Here is a 22,469-nt window from a genome sequence, read left to right on the forward strand (position 1 = left end):
AATCACTGACACCCCCCTGAAAAAAACTCCTGTAGAATATTTTTGAAATTCAGTGTGTTGCAGAAAGGTCTTGTTATAGCCACAAGTCACCATTTAAGCCTCAGCCTAGATAATGAAGGATTAGGAGGAAGAATGCTGGAGGAATTCCAATTTCTTATAGAAAAGCAAACTGATTTGCAAACTGAATTCAGAAATTCTTATAGAAAAGTAAACTGATTTGCTGTTCTCGGGCTAATATGTGGATCAGAACTTAGCAGCTCACCAGATTTTGCTCGCCTTTAGGACTGTTTTGGCACTGTCCGGGGCAGTTTAAGTAGGCAGGCGGCCTGTTCTTCACTCCCTAGGCTAGCCAGCTACCCTCAGGAAGGGGATGTTGTCTAAAATAAAACTCAGCTGCTAGTTCAGTTGGTTCTGTGTCTGGAATGAGGGAGGCAACATCTTCTCTTTCTCTTCAGTTGGCAAAATGTATTGGGCTGCCCTAATATGTGGGGAATATGAGGAAATTTGTCTGCTTCTTAAAGGTACGATAAGGTGCAGTAATAGAGATAACTGTGGCTGGCTTCAAGGGATGTTGTGCTTGCTTTTGCTGCATCCTTAGTTACTGATCAGTTTTGTTGCTATGGAATGACGACCTTCTCATTCCTCTGTTGCTGCAGTGTGTTATCACAACTCTGTTTCCCGTCGCTGTTGTCACCACCACCATCGCTAATCCAATATCAATCATAAATTGGAATCACACTGCCCATTGAAATCAACGGACTTAGACTGACATCACCAAGGATTATTAAGTGTATTTCTATCTCACCTTTTCATTAAAAAGGCTATAGTAAAGGTAAAGGTAAAGGTACCCCTGCCCGTACGGGCCAGTCTTGACAGACTCTAGGGTTGTGCGCCCATCTCACTTAAGAGGCCGGGGGCCAGCGCTGTCCGAAGACACTTCCGGGTCACGTGGCCAGTGTGACAAAGCTGCATCTGGCGAGCCAGCGCAGCACACGGAAACACCATTTACCTTCCCGCCAGTAAGCGGTCCCTATTTATCTACTTGCACCTGGGGGTGCTTTCGAACTGCTAGGTTGGCAGGCGCTGGGACCGAGCAACGGGAGCGCACCCCGCCGCGGGGATTCGAACCGCCGACCTTTCGATCGGCAAGCCCTAGGCGCTGAAGTTTTACCCACAGCGCCACCCGCGTCCCTGTCAAAAAGGCTATAGTTTCTTGCTATAAACAAAAACAAACCCTCAAGCACAACAACACAATAGCACACTGAAATAATAAAAATGCCTCAAAAATAACTGCAAATATTATTATTTTTCCTAAATAGCACTAACCATACTTGAAACAGAAATTGGAACTTAAGGCCTAAAAGTGACACAGAGAAAAATACAAGCAGTTCCTTAAAAGACTTGGTCTAGCCAAAATATTATGTTGTTTGTGGGGTACTGGGTCCCCACTAACTGTCATCAGCTGTGAATTTTATTAGTAATACTTTACCAAATTGTGATGGGGGGGAGCCTTACTACTCTATGAGTTTCCAGCTTTCCACACAAGTTAGATGGCATGGCAACACACACACACACACACACACACACTCACACACACACACACATTTGCATTAATGTCGATAACCAAGCAAGAATGTGGTAGGAGACCTTGCTTTGCGCTAAGTCAATTGTCCTGTTCATCCAGTGTTCGTGGATGAAAGTAAATTTCCCTTGGTGTGGAGAAATGTTATTAAAAAGAGGTGAAGGGGAGGGGGCGTCCTTTAAAAAGAGGGATGTTTTTAAAAAGGCAAAAGGCTGGTAGCAGACTACTTTGTGTCTTGTTTGGTCATGGCGATGCTTCCAAGTATTCTCCAGTCGCAACGCATTATGCTTCTACTCTCTCGTTCTTTCACACATACTTGTGAAGTGACTGGGACACCATGCAACTCTGACTGAGAAACAGTTCTGCTTAAAAAAATGAGCTGTTGTGCTTAGTTACTGACCTCTGCTGAGAGTAATGCTGGTAGTTATTGTGCCTATTGTGGCAACATGACCCTAACAGGAAGCAGGAGGGAAATATGGTTTCAGGTGAGGAAGGGAAGGGCTTATGCATGTGGAAGGAAATGCAATTTCAGGCACAAAATCTATGGACACTGGGCAGAGAGGCGAAGTACATATGCCTGTGAATGTCAGAGGTTGGCCGATGTTCACATTTTTATTGGAAATCAGCAGACAAACCTTTGAATGGAAGACTTGGCGGCCTCCAGGCTATCATTCTTTTGTAGGAGGGGCTCAAATGCACATCAGAATTTTAAGTTTGCACATCACCTCCTGGCAAATAGAAGGGGAAGAAATGGAGGCAGTGAGAGATTTTACTTTCTTGGGCTCCATGATCACTGCAGGTGGTGACAGCAGCCACGAAATTAAAAGACGCCTGCTTCTTGGGAGAAAAGCGATGACGAACGTAGAAAGCATCTTAAAAAGCAGAAACATCACCTTGCCAACAAAGGTCCGTATAGTTAAAGCTATGGTTTTCCCAGTAGTGATGTATGGAAGTGAGAGCTGGACCATAAAGAAGGCTGATCGCCGAAGAATTGATGCTTTTGAATTATGGTGCTGGAGGAGACTCTTGAGAGTCCCATGGACTGCAAGAAGATCAAACCTATCCATTCTGAAGGAAATCAGCCCTGAGTGCTCACTGGAAGGACAGATTCTGAAGCTGAGGCTCCAATACTTTGGCCACCTCATGAGAAGAGAAGACTCCCTGGAAAAGACCCTGATGCTGGGAAAGATGGAGGGCAGAAGGAGAAGGGGACGACAGAGGATGAGATGGTTAGACAGTGTTCTCGAAGCTACCAGCATGAATTTGCCCAAACTGTGGGAGGCAGTGGAAGACAGGAGTGCCTGATGTGCTCTGGTCCATGGGATCATGAAGAGTTGGACACGACTAAACGACTAAACAACAACAACAAGGTGCCCTCTCACCCTTGGCACAACAAATTTACTTTTGAAAAAAGACATTTTGCAGTCAGGAATGTTACAGGGAAATGCACAGAATAACATAGGGGGAGTGGATAGTTAATGGGAAGAAGAATGCTGCCCAAGCAAACCACGATGTTGTATAACCACTGCACAAACTAATTAGTGCAAATGGTTAATAAAGAACAGACATAGTCTATTGTCCATGTAAGCTGTGTACAGAAGCGCTGTATTGCGGCCCAGGTTTTTTTTGGGGGGGGGAGGCCCGGCACAGATGCCATGTGCGCGACGTATGACGTGTGCGATGTCATGCGCCCAGGAGCCGGTCACTGAACTGCACCACACTCAGCTCCACGTTTGACCTCCTCTGCCCCCCTCAACTTTGAGGGGGCCCAGTCACCTGCCAGCAGATATTGAGGGGGCCGAACATACCTCTGCCCCTAGGAATTGGCACCTCTGGTTTGTGCAAGGGAAACAGCCTGTTCAAAGCCCAGATACCCCACAAAAAAAGGCATTATATAAGAGCACAAGTGTCACTACAGTTTGGGAAGAACAACAAGCCACGGAGCATCACTTTATGTGTTATATAGGTCAGATTGTCATGTCATGTGTTATATAGTCCAACGAGGTGTTATCTTACTTATAGTACTTATAGTAACACGTTGTACATAAAGAGCTAAGGTGCTGCTGCCAGGAATGTAGTGAAGTAAGTGAACAACATAAGAAGCCGGTCTCTGGAAACCTACATGCCAAACCATTCAGTCTAATCCAAAACTATATGCTTACCATATTTTTCTGCCTATAAGATGCCCCCATGTATAGGATGCCCCCTATATTTGGGGACGCAGATTTAAGAAAATGGGGGGAGATGGCACAGAGTTGTTGAATGTTTTGGGGGGATTATCCAGGGTTAGTTGAGCTTTTTTAGGGGGGATTGCTGAAAATCGCTCATCCACATGTGTCGCATAATCCACCTCCCGTCTGTCTCATCGCTGGCAGAAGCTGCCAATCGCTCGCACAACTGCCAGAACATCAGCCAGTCAACACCACCCATTGACGAAGCAACCAATAACATGCACAATAGCCACTGACAGCCTCAGCAGCAACCAATCAAATGTTCATTCTACGCAGTACTCATGTATAAGACAACCCCCACTTTTTAGCATGATTTTTAAAGAAAAAAACATAGTCTTACACACGGAAAAGTACGGTAATTCCTGTCTGGCATAAGTCTGTTAAAGGGCAACTCTACCTGTGTAATATACAGTGGTACCTCGGGTTACATACGCTTCAGGTTACAGACTCCGCTAACCCAGAAATTGTACCTTGGGTTAAGAATTTTGCTTCAGGATAAGAACAGAAACCGTGCTCCGGCGGCGCAGCAGCAGTGGGAGGCCCCATTAGCTAAAGTGGTGCTTCAGGTTAAGAACAGTTTCAGGTTAACGAATTAGGTTCTTAACCTGAGGTACCGCTGTAGTTAAGTGTGTGACTTTTCTTTTCAACAATGCACAACACAGTTTTTTGTTTTGTTTTGAAAAGCTTCTCAATTTACATCCAGAAATGAAAGCCAACATACTAAAGCAAGGGTTGCCTACTTTTTTGGGACGTGCGGGCATATTTTCAAACCCACCTGTCCTGATCACCACTACCAAGGGAAGGGGGACCCTCTGGGCACTGAGGAAGGCCTCTGTGGGTGCTGTGTTGGTAACACTTGCACTTAAGAACTATGGCCAATATCTGCTGACATAAAGGGTGTTCTGTCTTCCTGCCTTTTTTAAAAGCAGGGCAGATTTATGATGCACTGAGTTGCAGCAGTTTACCACAATTTTTCAGCACTTGATATATGGACAGCTCCAGCACCATAGATATGGTTTGAATGGCTTGTCTGAATAAAGCAGTTTTTAAAAGAAATCTGAAAGAAAGCAGGAGTGTGTGTGTGTGTGTGTGTGTGTGTGAGAGAGAGAGAGAGAGAGAGAGAGAGAGAGAGAAACTTGGTATCAAGGGAAAGGGCAGTAACCTAGTCTAGGTTGCTCCCCCGAAATACTAGTTTTCAATATACAGGGAGGTTTTTTTCCATAGAAGACTGAAACAATACTATAAAGAACCCCAACCAACAGCTGTAATTTGAAGCAGCTGAGGCCTGGAATAGCTTTACCGTGCGATGTCAACTCCTTACGAAGGGGGTTTGCGCAACTTAAATTCCATAATGACAAAAAGCCATCATTATTCCAATTCACAGACGGGGTTTAATGATTCCAGTGTATTGCTCAACCTTTATGCTTCAGGTTCTTATATAATCCCAATACTGACAGAACGGTACAGCAGCGCAGCAAGTTTAGTATTTGCTATGGAAACAGATATTCTCCCCACCCCACCCTCCCCTATCACACTAATCAGAGAAAAAGTCTCCTGGTGTGTTTGGCAGTACTTTCACCACCAAAAATGGTGCATAATCCAATGCAAAGTGTTTTATATAATGAAGTGGGAACGATGTTGGGGGAGGAAAGAGAGGTGCTTTTTTTCTGTATAAAAAAGGAATTATTTTTGGTACTTTTTCAAAGGCTTAGTGTTCTCTGCTTAATATATCTGTAATAAACTCAGATTAAAATTTCCTATTCCGTTTTTTCTTCTTTCAGCTTTCTTGCTGCTAAAAACTCAATTAACAAGAAAACCAATGTAGGAAATTGATTCTGCATTGAGTAGAATCCATTTATTCCTTCCATTTCACCTTTGCCTGCTTAGTGAATCTCAGCAAGCCTTCCATTGCACAGGAGTCCTTATAGCTTATTTGTTCACAAAACAACAAGGGTTGTCAGCTATTCCACCGGCAGGGCTCCTCTTCCATAAATAGCTGAGTGAAAAGGAATAATAATAATAATAATAATAATAATAATAATAATAATAATAATAATTTATTTATACCCCGCCCATCTGGCTGAGTTTCCCCAGCCACTCTGGGAGGCTCCCAATCAAGTGTTAAAAACAGTACAGCGTTAAATATTAAAAACTTCCCTGAACAGGGCTGCCTTCAGATGTCTTTTTAAAATAGGATAGCTGCTTATTTCCTTCACATCTGAAGGGAGGGTGATCCACGGGGTGGGCGCCACTACCGAGAAGGCCCTCTGTCTGGTTCCCTGTAACCTCACTTCTCGCAATGAGGGAACCGCCAGAAGGCCTCCAGCGCTGGATCTCAGTGTCCGGGCTGAACGATGGGGGTGGAGACGCTCCTTCAGGTATACAGGACCGAGGCCATTTAGGGCTTTAAAGGTCAGCACCAACACTCTGAATTGTGCTCGGAAATGTACTATGAGCCAATGCAGATCTCTCAGAACCGGTGTTATGTGGTCCCGGCGGCCACTCCCAGTCACCAGTGTAACTGCCGCATTCTGGATTAATTGCAGTTTCTGGGTCACCTTCAAAGGTACCCCCCCACGTAGAGTGCATTGCAGTAGTCCAAGCGGGAGATAACTAGAGCATGCACCACTCTGGCGAGACAGTCCGCGGGCAGGTAGGGTCTTAGCCTGTGTACCAGGTGGAGCTGGTAGACGGCTGCCCTGGACACAGAATTGACCTGCGCCTCCATGGACAGCTGTGAGTCCAAAATGACTCCCAGGCTGCGCACCTGGTCCTTCAGGGGCACAGTTACCCCATTCAGGACCAGGGAACGATGCAACAGTTGGACGTTTCCTGGAAAACAATTGCAGTAATGGGAACAACCTTTACTCTGCTGGATTTCAGCTCATCACCAAAGGAATTCAAGACACCCAGAAAACAAAGTTTACCTGAAAAGTTACTGGGGAATAATTTGTGTGTTCTTATTCTTATTAAGGCTACATTTGCCATTTGCATGAGTGGCGACTCTCTTCTCTCAGACAGGGCTTTGATCTCCAATGCAAGTGCCTGGTATAAGCCTTTCATTGTAAGGTCTAATGAAATTAATGAGCTTCGCTTCCAAGTAAATGTGCTCAGAATTAGGTTAGGTCTTCCTTATATTCCCCCCGGGGAATATTGGATTGTGCTATTTGACAAGGAGATTAGACAATGTGTAACGCAGATAATTTGCTCATAGAAACAAATTGCAATAAATAATAGTAGCTGTTGTTGTCTGAAGCCTTTTGTTCAAAGGCAGCATAAAAAAATGGCCATTGTGGAGCCTGATGGGTGCAAGACAAGGCTTCTGTGTGCTTTTCCCCAGATGGATTGCATGAATCACAGGCACAAATGAGTGCTACTAAGGCAGTTTTTCTTCTGTGTCGAACAAGAGGCATTTTGGAGAGGCATTTTACATCATTTGAAACGTGTGGCTTTCCATTGTGTCTTTTTTTGTGCGTTTAAAAAAAAACATTGTGGGACGCGGGTGGCGCTGTGGGTTAAACCACAGAGCCTAGGACTTGCTGATCAGAAGGTCGGCGGTTCGATTCCCCGCAATGGGGTGAGCTCCCGTTGCTCGGTCCCTGCTCCTGCCAACCTAGCAGTTCGAAAACACGTCAAAGTGCAAGTAGATAAATAGGTACCACTCTGGCGGGAAGGTAAACGGCGTTTCTGTGCGCTGCTCTGGTTCGCCAGAAGCGGCTGAGTCATGCTGGCCACGTGACCCGGAAGCTGTATGCTGGCTCCCTCGGCCAATAAAGCGAGATGAGTGTCGCAACCCCAGAGTCGGTCATGACTGGACCTAATGGTCAGGGGTCCCTTTAGCTTTACCTTTTTTAAAACACCAGAAAACGTGGGCAGCCCTTTTACATTGGGACCACGCACTGGTATTCCAGGTGGGTAGTGGTTGTGGCCCGGAATGGCTCCCCTTCGTCAAGGCACAGGTGAAACAATTTCACTGCGCCCAGCAGTTGGAGCCCTGCACAGCCAGCTGCAAGGGCTACTACTATTGCATGTCAAGACCCCGAAGCCTCCCCCTTATGTTGAATAATAACACGTGGACACCATATTTTAGGTTAATGGGCAAAATTTAGGCCACAACTTTATTGGTTACAGAATGTGAGCAGTATTGGCTTAGGCACTGGAATTGAACCGACTATATCTGACTCCTGCCCGCCTGCAGGAAGTCTCACAAGGGTTAAGCACCAGTAGGGGGAGCCCTGTTGATGCACATCAACTTGAAGCTCCCCCCCCCCGGTCACCAGAAGGTTGTGCCATGGCCCTAGCCTCCACCCGGGCTTCGGACAGGAACCACGACCCCCGGATTCCTTTCACACAGGCATGGCCAAACTTGGCCCTCCAGCTGTTTTGGGACTACAACTCCCATCACCCTAGCTAACAGGACCAGTGGTCAGGGATGATGGGAATTGTAGTCCCCAAACAGCTGGAGGGCCAAGTTTGGTCATGCCTGCTTTAACAGAATACCCTTTAGTATGGAGGGGCAGGTGATGGCCACACCTCCCATCCCCCAAACAAGGTTCTGGACCATAAAGAAGGCTGATCACCGAAGAATTGATGCTTTTGTATTATGGTGCTTGAGGAGACTCTTGAGAGTCCCATGGACTGCAAGAAGATCAAACCTATCCATTCTGAAGGAAATCAGCCCTGAGTGCTACCTGGAAGGACAGATTCTGAAGCTGAGGCTCCAATACTTGGAGTGCAATACTGGTGTGCTCTGGTTCCTGGTGTCATGAAGAGTCGGACATGACTAAACGACTAAACAACAACAACCACTCAAGCCGAAGGCTCGCCGCCAATACCCTCACACCTGCAAGTATGACACTGAACCTGGAGTATTGAACGAAATCTAGTCCTATCCCTTACACCCTTGTTGGATATCCAAATATGTTTGAATCAAGCAAACAGCAGCTGACCAGGATTTTTCTTAAACACACCGCTGCCATGGTCATAATCAAGACTGGGCATCTCAGGTAGCTGTTGCTGCTGCTTCTCGACACAAGTGCAAGCTTTGCATTCCATGTCAAGTGTTGTTTGGTCCCAAGACTCTCCAGAAATTCCTCTTCCATTCTCACCAGCTTCACCTTCCTACAATGTGGTTCTATCAGGAATCACAAAGGCCATGAGAAATGCCATCACTTTTATGAATAGCTCCAGGACAGTGGGAGTAGATGGATAAAATACACAAGGGCATTGGTTGGTAACCCTAGCAAATGAAGCTTTATAAAAATCTTCATGGCATACAAATAATCCAGGTGTAATTATGTACAGCATTCTTGGCGAAATGGAAACATTACATTGCTCTGAATATAAAGAGGAAGAAATTCTGGGCATGGTTTCAACTGCAAAAAGGTGTTTGGTTCTCTAAGGATTTGCTGAAGAGAGTTTATACAAGAATGTGACAACATTTTGCATGTAGAAATATGGGGAAACAAAAAACAAAATGTGTTGTGCCACAAAAGCTTCCCTATTTGGAAGGAGAAACAGGAGCAAAGAACTATAAATTTCATAGCATCATTTCATACTTGTCTTCTAGTTGTAGAGCACATGTTTTGCATCATAAAGCCCTATGGTTCAGTTCCTGGTTTTCCTATTTTAGGGATCTAAGGTGACAAGGCTGGGAAAGAAGGTTTGTGATTGAAATCTTAGAACAGCATTGAGGAGCTCATGATCTTCCAGATGTTGTTAAGAGTACAGATCCCATCATCCCTGACTCTTTGCTATTCTAGCTGAGGTTGATGATTAAAGTTGGAGTCCAACAACATTTGAAGAGCCACAGGTTCTTCTAGGAAAACATGGGGTGAGCTTTTAAACATCAGAAGGGTAATCTGTGTACTTCTGTTCTAGAGCTGAAACAATGATCTAGGACTCTTCAAACATTGCCTGACTCCCCAATTTTGCCATTCTGGTTTTGAATGTGAATTTTAAAACCTTAATTTATATTATGAATATGAAATCTTATCTCCAAATGTGAGTTCTTGTTGGCATCTGGTTATTCTTTTGATCGTCAGTGGCTATCAAACATTAAATGGTCAATACCATTAAATATGAAATGCCACAGCATTCCAGCTGTTGAAATACTGTCCAATATCACGTTCACAGTTCAAATACCTAAATCAGGCACCATCAACCTGTCTCAGCTTGAAAGGGAAAAAAATGAACTGAAGTGAAGGCCCAATACAGGTGTTGATCATGATGTGAGCTGCGCACAGGTGGTCTGAAGCGAGCGAGCGAGCAAGCTACCACCATTCCTGTGGAGCCTCCTTTTATTGAGACAAACATGCAAGCTAGGCAAATACATTTTTGGGCTGTGACCTTTACACATCTTCCGTCCCGAAATCATGGGGTGGTACGAAGCTATTTTGGCACCTGTTCCACAGCGTCATTTCCCCCTTGCTCAATGTATGACGTAGGAGACAAAAGTCTCATGGAAAAGGGTTACAGACAGGACACCGCTGACTGCTGAGACCGCAAAAGGTCAGACTTAGGAAACGATGTTCCAGACAGCCATGGCTTGTCTGAGGGGGAGTTTTTCCTGCAGCCCAGGGTCACACGTGCAGGCAGACGTGGCAGCCTGCTGGTGGGGAAGTGTGCTCTCTCCGGACCCCACTCCCCACTCCGCGATATCCCTACATTGAACTTTTAATAAAAATATGCAAGTTGTGTCTAAAATCAGCCTTGTTACCAGACGACATGGAAGAAAACCACTTTAACATCTCTCTCTCTCTCTCTCTCTCTCTCTCTCTCTCTCTCTCTCTCTCTCTGTGTGTGTGTGTGTGTGTGTGAGAGAGAGATGTCTCATCCACACCTCAGTTTGCCCTGCCGCTTTCACCCAGGGAAAACACACTTTTTACCCCTGAATCAAAACAATCCAGTTTTATGGGGACTGCTGTTTGTTCTGATTCAGCTGCAAAGAGTGTGTTTTCCAGGGGAAAGCTGTGGGGCAGGTGCAAAACTGCCTAGAAATCGTGTGAGAAACTGAAAACTGCTCAGACCTGGGCATCCTAGGCATGCGACGAGCAGAAGTGTGGAAAAGCCCAAGGAGAGAAAACTAGCAGCCTATTCCCCATCTGTTTGATCAAGCCAATTATTCAACTCCCCCTCCCCCAATTCTTTATATCAAAGTTTGCAAAATGATAGAACTGTATAACTGTATAACTGTATAATGATGAGTGAGTAGGTCCTTGAGGTTTTGTACTATATGCCCTTTACAGTGCATACCTATGTGGGCCTATGAACAAAATCCTAATGGAGAGTAGGACTCAAATCAACGGCTTCAAGTGACAAGAAAGGAAATTCTGACTAAACATATGGAAAAACTTTCAGACAGTGAGAGCTGTTTGACAGTGGAACGGTCTTCCTCGGGAGACTGGGGACTCTCATTGCTTACCTTAAAGTTTTTAAAGCAGAGGTTGGATGGCTATCTGTTATGGATGCTTTAGCTGAGATTCCTGCATTGGACTAGATGACACTTGGGGTGCCTTCCAGTTCTAAGATTCTATGAATTCATTGTTGGGAAAAATGCCCAGGAAGACCACCAACTTCCCAAGACCCCGGGGCGTCTCTCCGGGGGTCACTCTCTGGCTGTAAATCTTCCTCAGTCCAGAGAAGCTGGTGATAAGTGACTCCTCTCTCCTGAGAGGAGCACGCTCGTCTTCTTGCATCTGATAGCAGAAGAAAGAGTCAATCAGTAGCTCTAAACTACAGTGGTACCTCGGGTTACATACACTTCAGGTTACATACGCTTCAGGTTACACACGCTTCAGGTTACAGACTGCGCTAACCCATAAATAGTGCCTCAGGTTAAGAACTTTGCTTCAGGATGAGAACAGAAATCATGCTCCGGTGGTGCAGCGACAGCAGGAGGCCCCATTAGCTAAAGTGGTGCTTCAGGTTAAGAACAGCTTCAGGTTAAGAACGGACCTCCGGAACGAATTAAGTACTTAACCCGAGGTACCACTGTACTTTATTTTACAGTCTATATGCAAAGAATCCATCAGCATGTCTGTGCTCTCTCAGCATCAGTACAGAAAAAGCATCACACACAGAAGTGAAACTAACTTTCCCAACAGTACTGAGACTTCCTGTCTCACGCTCTCAGAAACTCACATGATATAAACAACATAGTGCTACGTACTGGAGCAGCGCGGGTGGATGAAAATCCTAACATCATTTGGACTTATTCGCATGAGAGTGGGTATAGGACTGCAGCACCTTGAATTTTAAGATATAGCATTGATAATTATTTGCTTGAATCACCATCATTGCCTTGCTAGCTGCTGAATTTTCGAGAATAAACACTGCATATACTAGTAGCACGTCTGATTTCATTTTCTTGAATAGCATATTTCTAACAATGATTTCTCAGCTTGGCAACTGTTATCCCTGATAAAAGGGGTCTCTGCAATGAACCTGATGCCTTCTTCCTTGACAAACAACAGGACAGACATTTGTAAAGATTTTCTTTTCTTAAAGAAACCCCCAAACATAATTACTGTGGCTCAGGGGAATGACCTAATTAACTTTCTGCGAATGCCTCTCATTAAGATAGCAATTAGCAAATTCTTCTCTTTCAAGCCTTTATTGCTTTTGCAATGCAAATCCAAAAACAAAACAGTGAGAACTAGAGTCACCAATCACGGCAGACAGCGCACAAGCAAAACACGAGTGCGGCTGTGGGGTTATTTAGACTCGCTATCAAAATTAACAATAAATAGCACTGTGGTCAAATGTTGCAATTTCAGAATTTCCTGATCTTCTGGCAGGAATATCAAAAACCCTGTCATGCTTTTCAGGCAGTAATCAAGAGGTGGTCATGACGGCCGCACTACACCATTCCCGCAATATCAGCAGCTCTCAAAATAAATGCCCATTTTCATTGCCCAAACAGCTGCACTTGTGTTCATTTGCAGCTGTTTTGCAACACAGTCTGTGTTATTTAGCTGTTGCAATATAAGGATCAAAGTTTCCACAGGCAGAAAACAAACCTCTTGGAGAGGTTGGGTGATATAGTTGCGGGTGGTGCAGGAGACTTGGTCCGGGAAATTACCGTATTTTTCGCTCTATAAGATGCACCAGACCACAAGATGCACCTAGTTTTTGGAGGAGGAAAACAAGAAAAAAAATATTCTGAATCTCAGAAGCCAGAACAGCAAGAGGGATCGCTACGCAGTGAAAGCATCAATCCCTCTTGCTGTTCCGGCTTCTGGGATAGCTGTGCAGCCTGCATTCTCTCCATAAGATGCACACACATTTCCCCTTACTTTTTAGGAGGGAAAAAGTGAGTCTTATAGAGCAAAAAATATGGTATCTCTGCATCCCTCCTCCTCCGGGGAGTGACCTGGGCTGCAGCTTTTTAGGGTTGGGGAAGAAGCTTGGATTGTAGCTGCCTTCTGTGCAGTCTTATTCTTTGAGGTTAGAGGGGGTCCTGTAGCTGTTATTCCTTTGCTCATGTTTGGCATTGACCTTACGGTGGTGAGATAGGAGTCCATTCTCATCTGTTTCTCCACTTTGCTGGATTTATGAGCCCCATTATCATTACTGGGGCTGGTCCAGATTCTTTTCTTGCCTCTGGATGACATAACACAGTCTGTGATATCAGATGAGAGCCACAAATGCCCAAGAATAATAAAGTGACCTGTGTTCATGCATAATGCTAAGCCATGGCTTAACCTTGAGTTGTCCCCAGATGATCAAACAGGCCATGGCTTGTTTCTCCAAAGTGTGCTTTGTGTTCCAGGTACTCTTGTTTCATGCCTTTGACATTTGGTGGGTGTCAGTGGTGAGGTCGGCAAACAAGCCATGGTTAAGAAAGGGCACAGAGTTAACACATAATGCTACACCGTAGTAAAAACCAAGGTTTGTAAACTGCCAACAAACCATGACTTCAGACTGTGGTTTGTTGACAGTAAGCAAACCATAGTTAAACTGCTGTGCAGGGTTCAAGCACACCAGTGCAAGTAGATAAATAGGTACTGCTGTGGCAGGAAGGTAAACGGCGTTTCCATGCGCTCTGGTTTCTGTCATGGTGTTCCATTTCACCAGAAGCGGTTTAGTCCTGCTGGCCACATGACCTGGAAAGCTGTCTGTGGACAAATGATGGCTCCCTCGGCCTGAAAGCAAGATGAGCGCCGCACCCCATATTCGCCTTTGACTGGACTTAACCGTCCAGGGGTCCTTTACCTTACACCTCATGCTAAACCATGGCTTGCTGTGATATGTGACTCATTTCAATGTGTACACAGCTTTAAAGCTAAAAGACTCATAATTCTTTGTGCCCTAAATTGGATCCACACCTGTCACAGAATTAGGAGGGCATGGGGTGGAATTTTCCTAAGATGACAGAATAGTGGACAACTTGACACCTCAGATGAACATTCAAAACAAATACATCACCCGCAAAATCCTACAAGTAAAGAACTAGAATGGTGGAGAAAAGAGTATACGATGCACATTATTTTGATTGCGGCAGGTCTTTTCTTGCATATAGGGTATGGGGTTGTGTGCAGGGATTTAGAAATTGTACCTCCCAGTTGCAGTCTGACATGGTACCTACAAAATATGAGGCAAATTCAGCTAGTGAAAGTTCCAGGATTAATTTTACAGGTGATGGGAAGTTTTTGCATTTTTCAACAGGAAGCGATTAATAGTCTAAAGTTACATTTATAAGATATGTGCTTGACATGACATTTACATCATTCTCATCCCTTAAAGCTAAAAATGTTATTTACAGCCTTTTCCATTCTTCAACAATGGCACCCAGAGCTTCCTATCTGAAAATATCCTAAGATATAATTATGTGGAGACATCAGCTGTCTTGCAAAGGAAATATGTAAGAGACGATAAGAAGCGAATTTTGTACAAAATTCAAAGAGTCTATTAAAAGAGGGCAAAAGCAACACACAACACTTGTTTTAACTCTCGACAAAGGTTTATTGTCGGCATTTTAGACAAATAGTATCTCTTTCACCTTCTTGCATTATAGTCACGGAAACAAAATGAATGGATTAATAAAAGCAGCAGGGAATCTATTTTTGCCTTCGGATTGCTCATATGTTGTCATAATGCATTAAAAATTTATGGATGGATGAGTTATCTGCTGTAGGCCTTATTCAACCTTGCAAGAAGCTGCTCTACCCCAGACTCAATAGTAGAGAAAGCTTTAGGTAACCGAAAATACAGATGAGAGGCCACTGTAACATTCCACTAATTTGCCACCACCCAGAGTCAGTGCCAGGGTAGCAGAAAGATGAGGGCAATTTGCTGAGGAGGACTAGAATAATCAGAGACTGAAACATCAAGAGAAGAACTATAGTTCAGTGGGCAACCACAAACACTGTATGCAGAAGCTCACAGAAGTTCTTGGGACGCTCAAGGATTTTGTTCAGTCCACCTTTAAAAGTGAATTAACCCAATTCACACTTCCAGGACTAAATACATAGTTTAGAATAGTTACCCTTTGGTTTTCACACTTTTTCTGAATTTTGAGATGCATTGCTTATTGGGACTGAACCTAAATGGGTCTACTTGGAAGGATATAGGCATTGACCAAGGTAGGTTGAGACAGCCACAGATAGCTACAGATCAAGTTGGATAGCCCAGAATGGCTTATTATGAAGTCGCTGTTGGGCTGTGTTAAAGAGTACACTGAACTGCCCACCACTTGACAAAGCCCCTTTCCCAATTTATATCTATCGCACATATAATTGATGCCAGTCTTTGAGCAGTTTGTTTCTAAAGTGTGGCAGCTGCCAGTAGAGGCTGTCTCTTTGGAACGTGTCTTCTCCATATCTCAGCCCAGGTTTATAGGACTATCTCAGGTCATTCATTTGTTTTTATTCCTTAAACAAATATTAATCCTGTACTAATTTACCAGGGAATAAGTCCCTTTCAACTCAGTGGGGCTTAGTTCTGAGTAGACACAGACTGCTGTGTTTGTTTTAAAGAAAAACAATAGTACTAGATTTCTGCCCTTCCTATTATTTTGTTCTTCTAAACAGACTATTTATCTTGGTATCAGATAGATGGATAGATAGACAGATAGATAGATATCACCTTCATGTGGATGGAAAGACCTGTAAATGTCAGCAAGGTGAGAGCTTATAAAACAAGTGACTGCTGATTCCTATAACTCTATAATTCATGAAAATCTTTCTAACATTCATCCATATTTCAAAAAAGCACCAGCAGGTTTTCTTTCAGCTCCCATGACAGCTTGTCTCACTGTGATTTACTTTGGATGCTGTTTGTTCATTATTCCATATCTTTCCCCCATATTATCCTCTAGACTTACTATTTCTCTCACATATCCATCATCTATTATTTACGTCAGGATCACTGAGACCAAGCGGGATAAAATGTCTGAGCACAAGGGATTGCATTGGGAATTGAGTGGCTGTGTCGTAATTAGGGCTAGGTCAGGGTGATGGCTAAACCATGCCCACTCCAGTCTTGAAGTCTGTGTTCCTCTGCTCAGAATCCCTGAGATGGAAGTCAGAGAAGCTGGAAGCTCAGCAGATAGGAGCTACTGCCTTATTGCCAAAGCAAAAGGAGAGGGCCAGGTTCCTAGAATTTCACAAAGGTCTGGCCAATCCAGGGGCTCCACCATTACCTGATAATTTCTGAGACTGATCTTGACACCCTTGATTCATTTAGATTGAAAGGAGGTTATGGGACTTCAGCACACATAGTCTACAGTAGCACACAGTTAGTTAGCACAAAGCCCACTGTCTCTGACCACATCAGAGCTCTGGGCTTATAGAGAGAAGAGAGACCCCATTGGACAGACAGAAGATGGGGTGGAGTGGAGTCCCACTGGCAACACTTGTCAATTATGAGGGATCTGTTGAGATAAATACTGTATAAGATGAGTTATGTTACACTATGTGAACATCCAAACAAGTATGGAATTTATACAGAATGCAGGTAATGAGAAATCTAGACATTCAAGGATAGGAGTGTGGGGGAATGATAGGAAAGAAAGGCCAACCATTTAATTCTTGTTGCTTTACATACAACGTATTCTTGAGAATAAAATACAAACATCTATTGGGGCTTTCCCTCCAAGTGCTTTCCTTAGTGGAGGTATGTTCTGGATTTACAATACAGGGGCTTTTCTGTGATGGCACCCTGACTTTGGAATGCATTGTTATATTTTATTGTTTTACTGCGGAATGAATAATTTTTATTTATGCCCATTGTATACTGCATGGGAGTCTGAGTGGATGAAGCGTGGTCAAGTCATATTTTAAATTTTTTAAATAATTTTACAAGGAAAATACAAGGAAGCACCTTTCAGCAAAACAGTAAGAGAAGTTCAGTCAGTAGAGCATGAGAATCTTAATCTCAGGGCTGTGGATTCAAGCATCACATTGGGTAAAAGATTCCTGCATTGCAGGGGGTTGGACTAGATGATATTTTTGGTCCCTTCCAACTCTATGATTCTGATTCTATGAACTTTGTAACAGTAAGGGCAGCAGTGGAGCAGAATGCCTTCATAGGTGGTGGTCTTTATAGGCTGAATTGACATCTGATAGAGAAGATGTAGTTTTGCCCTGTACAGTGGTACCTCAGGTTAAGTACTTAATTCGTTCCAGAGGTCTGTTCTTAACCTGTAACTGTTCTTAACCTGAAGCACCACTTTAGTTAATGGGGCCTCCCACTGCCGCCGTGCCGCCAGAGCACGATTTCTGTTCTTATCCTGAAGCAAAGTTCTTAACCTGAAGCACTATTTCTGGGTTAGCAGAGTCTGTAACCTGAAGCGTATGCAACCTGAAGCATATGTAACCTGAGGTACCACTGTATTGCAGATCCTGTATTGAGCAGAGGGTTGGACTGATCAGCTTTTCCTAATCTGGTGCCCTCTGGATATTTTGGACTATAGTTCGTATCAACCCTGACCACTGGCTATGCTGGCTGGAGCTGATGGGAAATTGGAGTCCCTATATTAGGCAAGAAAAATTGCCTTCTAGTTTGATATCATACACATTCTGCAAAAGTTTTATGTCTCACTGGTTAAAGCATTTTGGCTACAGAGATTTAGTATACTGGATGTTGAGGACATGAAGAAAAGTATATTTACAAAAGCACATTGATTTCTTATACCATAAAAAGGCAATTTAGAAAGCTCTTTCCTTTGTACTTGGTAAATCCCTCCATGCAGAATGAAAAGAAATTGAAGAATAGTTTGAAAAATCAAAGGTGAATGGATTTAGTGATGACAAATAGCAAGGGGAAAAAATGTGAAGATGCTGACAGTTGTTGGAAATGGGATCATGGCTGTAAATAAAACACCACTCTTGTTTGATCAATCAAGGACAGTTTTCTTTAATTAAAAATGCTGCATTACAATCTTCAAAGGAAAACCGGAGGGATAACCTATATGCAGAAGAATACAGAGAGAAGGATCTCAGCAGGGACTTGTTGAAATGAATGGCTATAGATAATACAGCACATTGTAGGTTTATCAATCAGTTTTCAGGGGCAATGCAACTTATTGTAACCCTACAAATCTAAGTACCCCCTACATTATCTCCTAGACTTATTGTCTTTGTGGAGGGAATCCTTAAAGCTGCTCCACATTTGCCCTGGTCTGGCAATTGCAAGGGCCAGGTTTAGTTTAAAATTCCAAGTTAAGTTCCCTTTTTGTTCCCTTCCTTTGAAATGTTACACACACCCTTAACATTGTGTAAACGAGGCTCTAGTGACAACAAGGGTGAGGAAAACACAATACACACTGGAATTCTAAGCACTGGAGAACTGAGGCAAGGAAAACATTATCATCTACATGAAACCACTGGGGGAGAATGTCCAGAATGGGGTCACCAGCACATTTAGAAATCTACGGAAGTATCAAGGGCACCATCACAAAATGGCCGCCGTGAAGAGTGTGGTTAGTCACAAAATGGCTGCCATGAGGATTACGGCAAGTCACAAAGCACAAGTAGCTGAGTCCAAGGCAAAGGCTGGGTCTGAGCCCCAAATGTGTAACCACATGTTTGACCTCCACACAACACAATAAAATGCCCATTTCATGGAAGACAAACTGGCAAAGCTCAGAGAAGAGCAACTGGGGGAGGACTGTGGCTCAGTGGTAGAGCATCTATTCTGTGTGAAGAAGGCCCCAGATTTAATTCCTGGTATCTCCAGGTAGGGCTGGAAGAGAAATCCTGACTGGAATCCTGGAGAGCCACTATCAGACAGTGTAGACCAGACATGGCCAAACTTGGCCCTCCAGCTGTTTTGGGACTACAGTTCCCATCATCCCTGACTACTGGTCCTGTTTGCTAGGGATGATGGGAGTTGTAGTCCCAAAACAGCTGGAGGGCCAAGTTTGGCCATGCCTGGTGTGTAGACAATACAGTGGTACCTCGGGTTACATACACTTCAGGTTACATACGCTTCAGGTTACAGACTCCGCTAACCCAGAAGTATTACCTCGGGTGAAGAACTTTGCTTCAGGATGAGGACAGAAATCATGCAGCAGTGGTGCAGTGGCACCAGGAGGCCCCATTAGCTAAAGTGGTACCTCAGGTTAAGAACAGTTTCAGGTTAAGAATGGACCTCCAGAACAAATTAAGTTCTTAACCCAAGGTACCACTGTACTGACAAAGATGGGCAAATGGTTTGACTCAGCCAAGGTGATGATGATTTCCAATATTTGCTCTTGTTGTAGTCGCTCCTAAAAGCTGATATGACCGAGTGCAAATAGTTGGATCTGTGCTTGTATGGTACCAGAATATTGGTATTGTGTGGGTTTTCCTTCTTCCCTACTTGCTACCCTGCGGGATCTCACCTTCATCAGCTGCCTCTTTCCAAAGCTCATCACTTGCATGGATCAACCTGTTCTTCTCAATTTGTGCTCCACTTGAAACCTCACACTTCAGGTTTATGAATCTGGGAAGAAAAGCAGAGCCTCCATTTGTGGGTGGAATACTGCAGATCCTACTCCAAAGCAATAAAAGAAGATATTTTCCTCCCTGAGACAGAATCACATGCCAATGAGAAAGAGAAGAATGAATAATGATCCGGTCATTTTCAGCTGGGTAGGAAAAGCAGCTGAACAAAGGATGAATGGATAGGTGGGGGAAAAAGAGCCTGAAGAAAGTTATCAATGAGCAACTTTAGCAAATTTATGCTCTCAAGGAATTCTGAATGGATTGAAATGAATTGTGTGCGAGTCTGGCACACAATAGCCTTTTTTTTGGCATTCTCTCGAAGGATAAACCTCAGTGAAGTGAAGGAAGCTCACCTTTCCCTTTTAAAAAGATTCTGCACTTACAATCAGTGCTATTTGACTGGGAAAGAAAGGATTGTTGAATGGATGACTAATGTCAGAGGCAAGGAGAGGCCTGGGAGCTCGTCTGCTTGAATGGACTAAAGTATGTCATTAATGAACAATCACAGGCTCTCTCAAAAAGCCAAGGGAAAAAGATGAGTTGGACAAAAAGGCACTGGGAACAGCGGATGCATCACCCATTCAAAACCATAAATGGTGGTGGTTTATCAAACACAGGAAGAGGATGTCATGTTAAAAATTATTCCTGCTGGTTTTTGTTTTTTTTTAAAAATTGATCAATATATAAATGTGTGATTCAATGTATGAAAATATAAAAATAATCTAAACATATTCCTGTTTTATATAAAGTCCAGATGAATTCAAATAAACATGCAAAAATGTAATAAACATTAGTAATATCCTTCCAGGCCAACACCTATATCCTATAACAGAAAAGCAGTTGATCTTAATCTTATATCTAATTCCCCCAAAACTAAAGAACGGAAAGCAGATATGTTTCCTCAGATATGGATCTTAATTGTTTCCCAACCCTTAACGTGATCAGTTAGACACTTGCCAGACTTTCTTTATCCAACATCCAATGGTTAATATTTTATTAGGGCTGCCATATTTCTAGAAGTAAAAATCCTGAACATTTTGCAGGACGCTATTTTTGCCAGTTAAATCCTGGACATGTCCAGGGAATTCAGGATGCACAACAACCCTCATTTCTCTAGTTTTAAAATATGTTTATGCTTTTATGATGCCATTTTTATACAAATTGTACCTCTGAGTGCAGAAACATTTTAAGAATTTTTGCTCTGGATTTTGGATGCCAGCAGTGTTGTCAAATTGAGCCTGGTGGTTTAAGATAACTAGATGAGATTGGAAGTCCTCAGACTTTCTGGGCCCAGGAGCATATTTGGAAATTTAATAAATTATTGGGGACACCACAAAACACAATTTCAAAGAAGAAAAACTGGTAATGATCAGAATCTCCCCACCCCACCCCAGAATAAATAGGCAAATAGTCCCTAAAACAAAACCAAAAATCCAGAGACCACCCCCAAGCAACAGGCAATGCCTCATCAAACAGGCAAAACCCACAATTTCATTTTTTTAAAGATAAAAATAAAATTGGGAGGGACAAAAGTCACTGGCAGGCACCTAAGGGAGTTTCTGAGGGCATCGTGGTATGTCCAGTTGCCATATTGCGGATCCCAGGAATAGGTGGACAAACAGGCAGAATTAAAGTGAAAGAAGTTCTGAAATAATTGCTCAAGATAAAACAACTAAAACCACATTAACTGTACGACATAACCTTAAACAAAGCTTCTAGAACTGAGTGAAAAAGTTCCATCATCGACAACGGATGCATAAAAAAAACCACGGTTTTCATCTTTCCATGAATATCATCTCCTTTATGATGCTAAATATTTGTTTATGGTTAGCTTGGCTACGAAAGGATCTAGTTAAGTGACTCTGCGAGAAAAGTACATGTAAAAAAAGAGTTGAAGTGTTTTCAGTTGCTATGGAAATGCCCAGTGAAGTGTGTCCCTGATTAGAATGCACATTACGAGAGCCCTCCCCTCTCGGTGGAACGAAAGAAACAACAGAAATGAATGCCAGTCAGTGAAATTCACTTGACGATACCCATTTGCCCCCATAAGAGCAGCAGCAGCACTGGCAGGAAGACTAGACAGTGGGGAAAAGGTAACATCAGAACCTTCCATGGGGTTTCTCTTGGAAATCTAGGGGGTAAATCTGATAAATTGGGGGGATGGGCACCTGCTGCCAATGACTGGCTTGTGATCTCTTCCTGTGCTGGATTTACGTATAAGCTAAACAAGCTATGGCTTAGGGCCCCATTCTCTTGGGGGGCCCCAAAAAAATTTAAAGGAAAATAAACCTGGATGTACATTTCCAAAATATGAGTTAAAAAACAAAGAAAATAAAACCTACATACAGCAACAGTGTTTTGTGTTGTGTAGGCTCCTATGATGTAAGTAATGGGTCCCGCCTGCTAGCCTGCTCCCTAAAATATCACTGGTTTGCTCATTTCTATATATAGGGTGCCTACATTCTGCATGGACTGGTTGCAAATGTTATGTGCAAATGGCTTTAGATACCTATTAGGTCCATAAATTACCAGATAGCATATATTCAACACATAAAAACAGCGACAATTTGTTGTTGGCAAAGGACAGCTGGACGTATAAAGGGCCCCATTACCTTCAGTAGCTTAGGGCCTCATCAAACCTAAATCTGGCTCTGATCTCTTCATGATCCATTTACAAATTAAGTCCGTCGCTCCCTAGGGAGCACCCACAGTTTTACTTAGGTCATG

The 22,469-nt window shown here is 43.4% G+C and overlaps 1 long non-coding RNA gene across 1 annotated transcript; it reads right to left on the reverse strand.

Annotated features, from left to right (window-relative positions):
- Positions 1-18,143: 18,143 nt before the first annotated feature.
- Positions 18,144-21,639, reverse strand: LOC310742691. Its single transcript, XR_014538652.1, has 3 exons — positions 21,513-21,639; positions 19,640-19,740; positions 18,144-18,222 (listed from the first exon to the last, which is right to left on the reverse strand). It is a non-coding gene; the product is annotated as an uncharacterized lncRNA (long non-coding RNA).
- Between the last annotated feature and the right edge of the window lie 830 nt (positions 21,640-22,469).

The sequence above is a fragment of the Podarcis filfolensis genome (genome assembly GCF_964270895.1).
Source record: "Podarcis filfolensis genome assembly, chromosome: 9".
NCBI classification, from domain to species: domain Eukaryota; kingdom Metazoa; phylum Chordata; class Lepidosauria; order Squamata; family Lacertidae; genus Podarcis; species Podarcis filfolensis.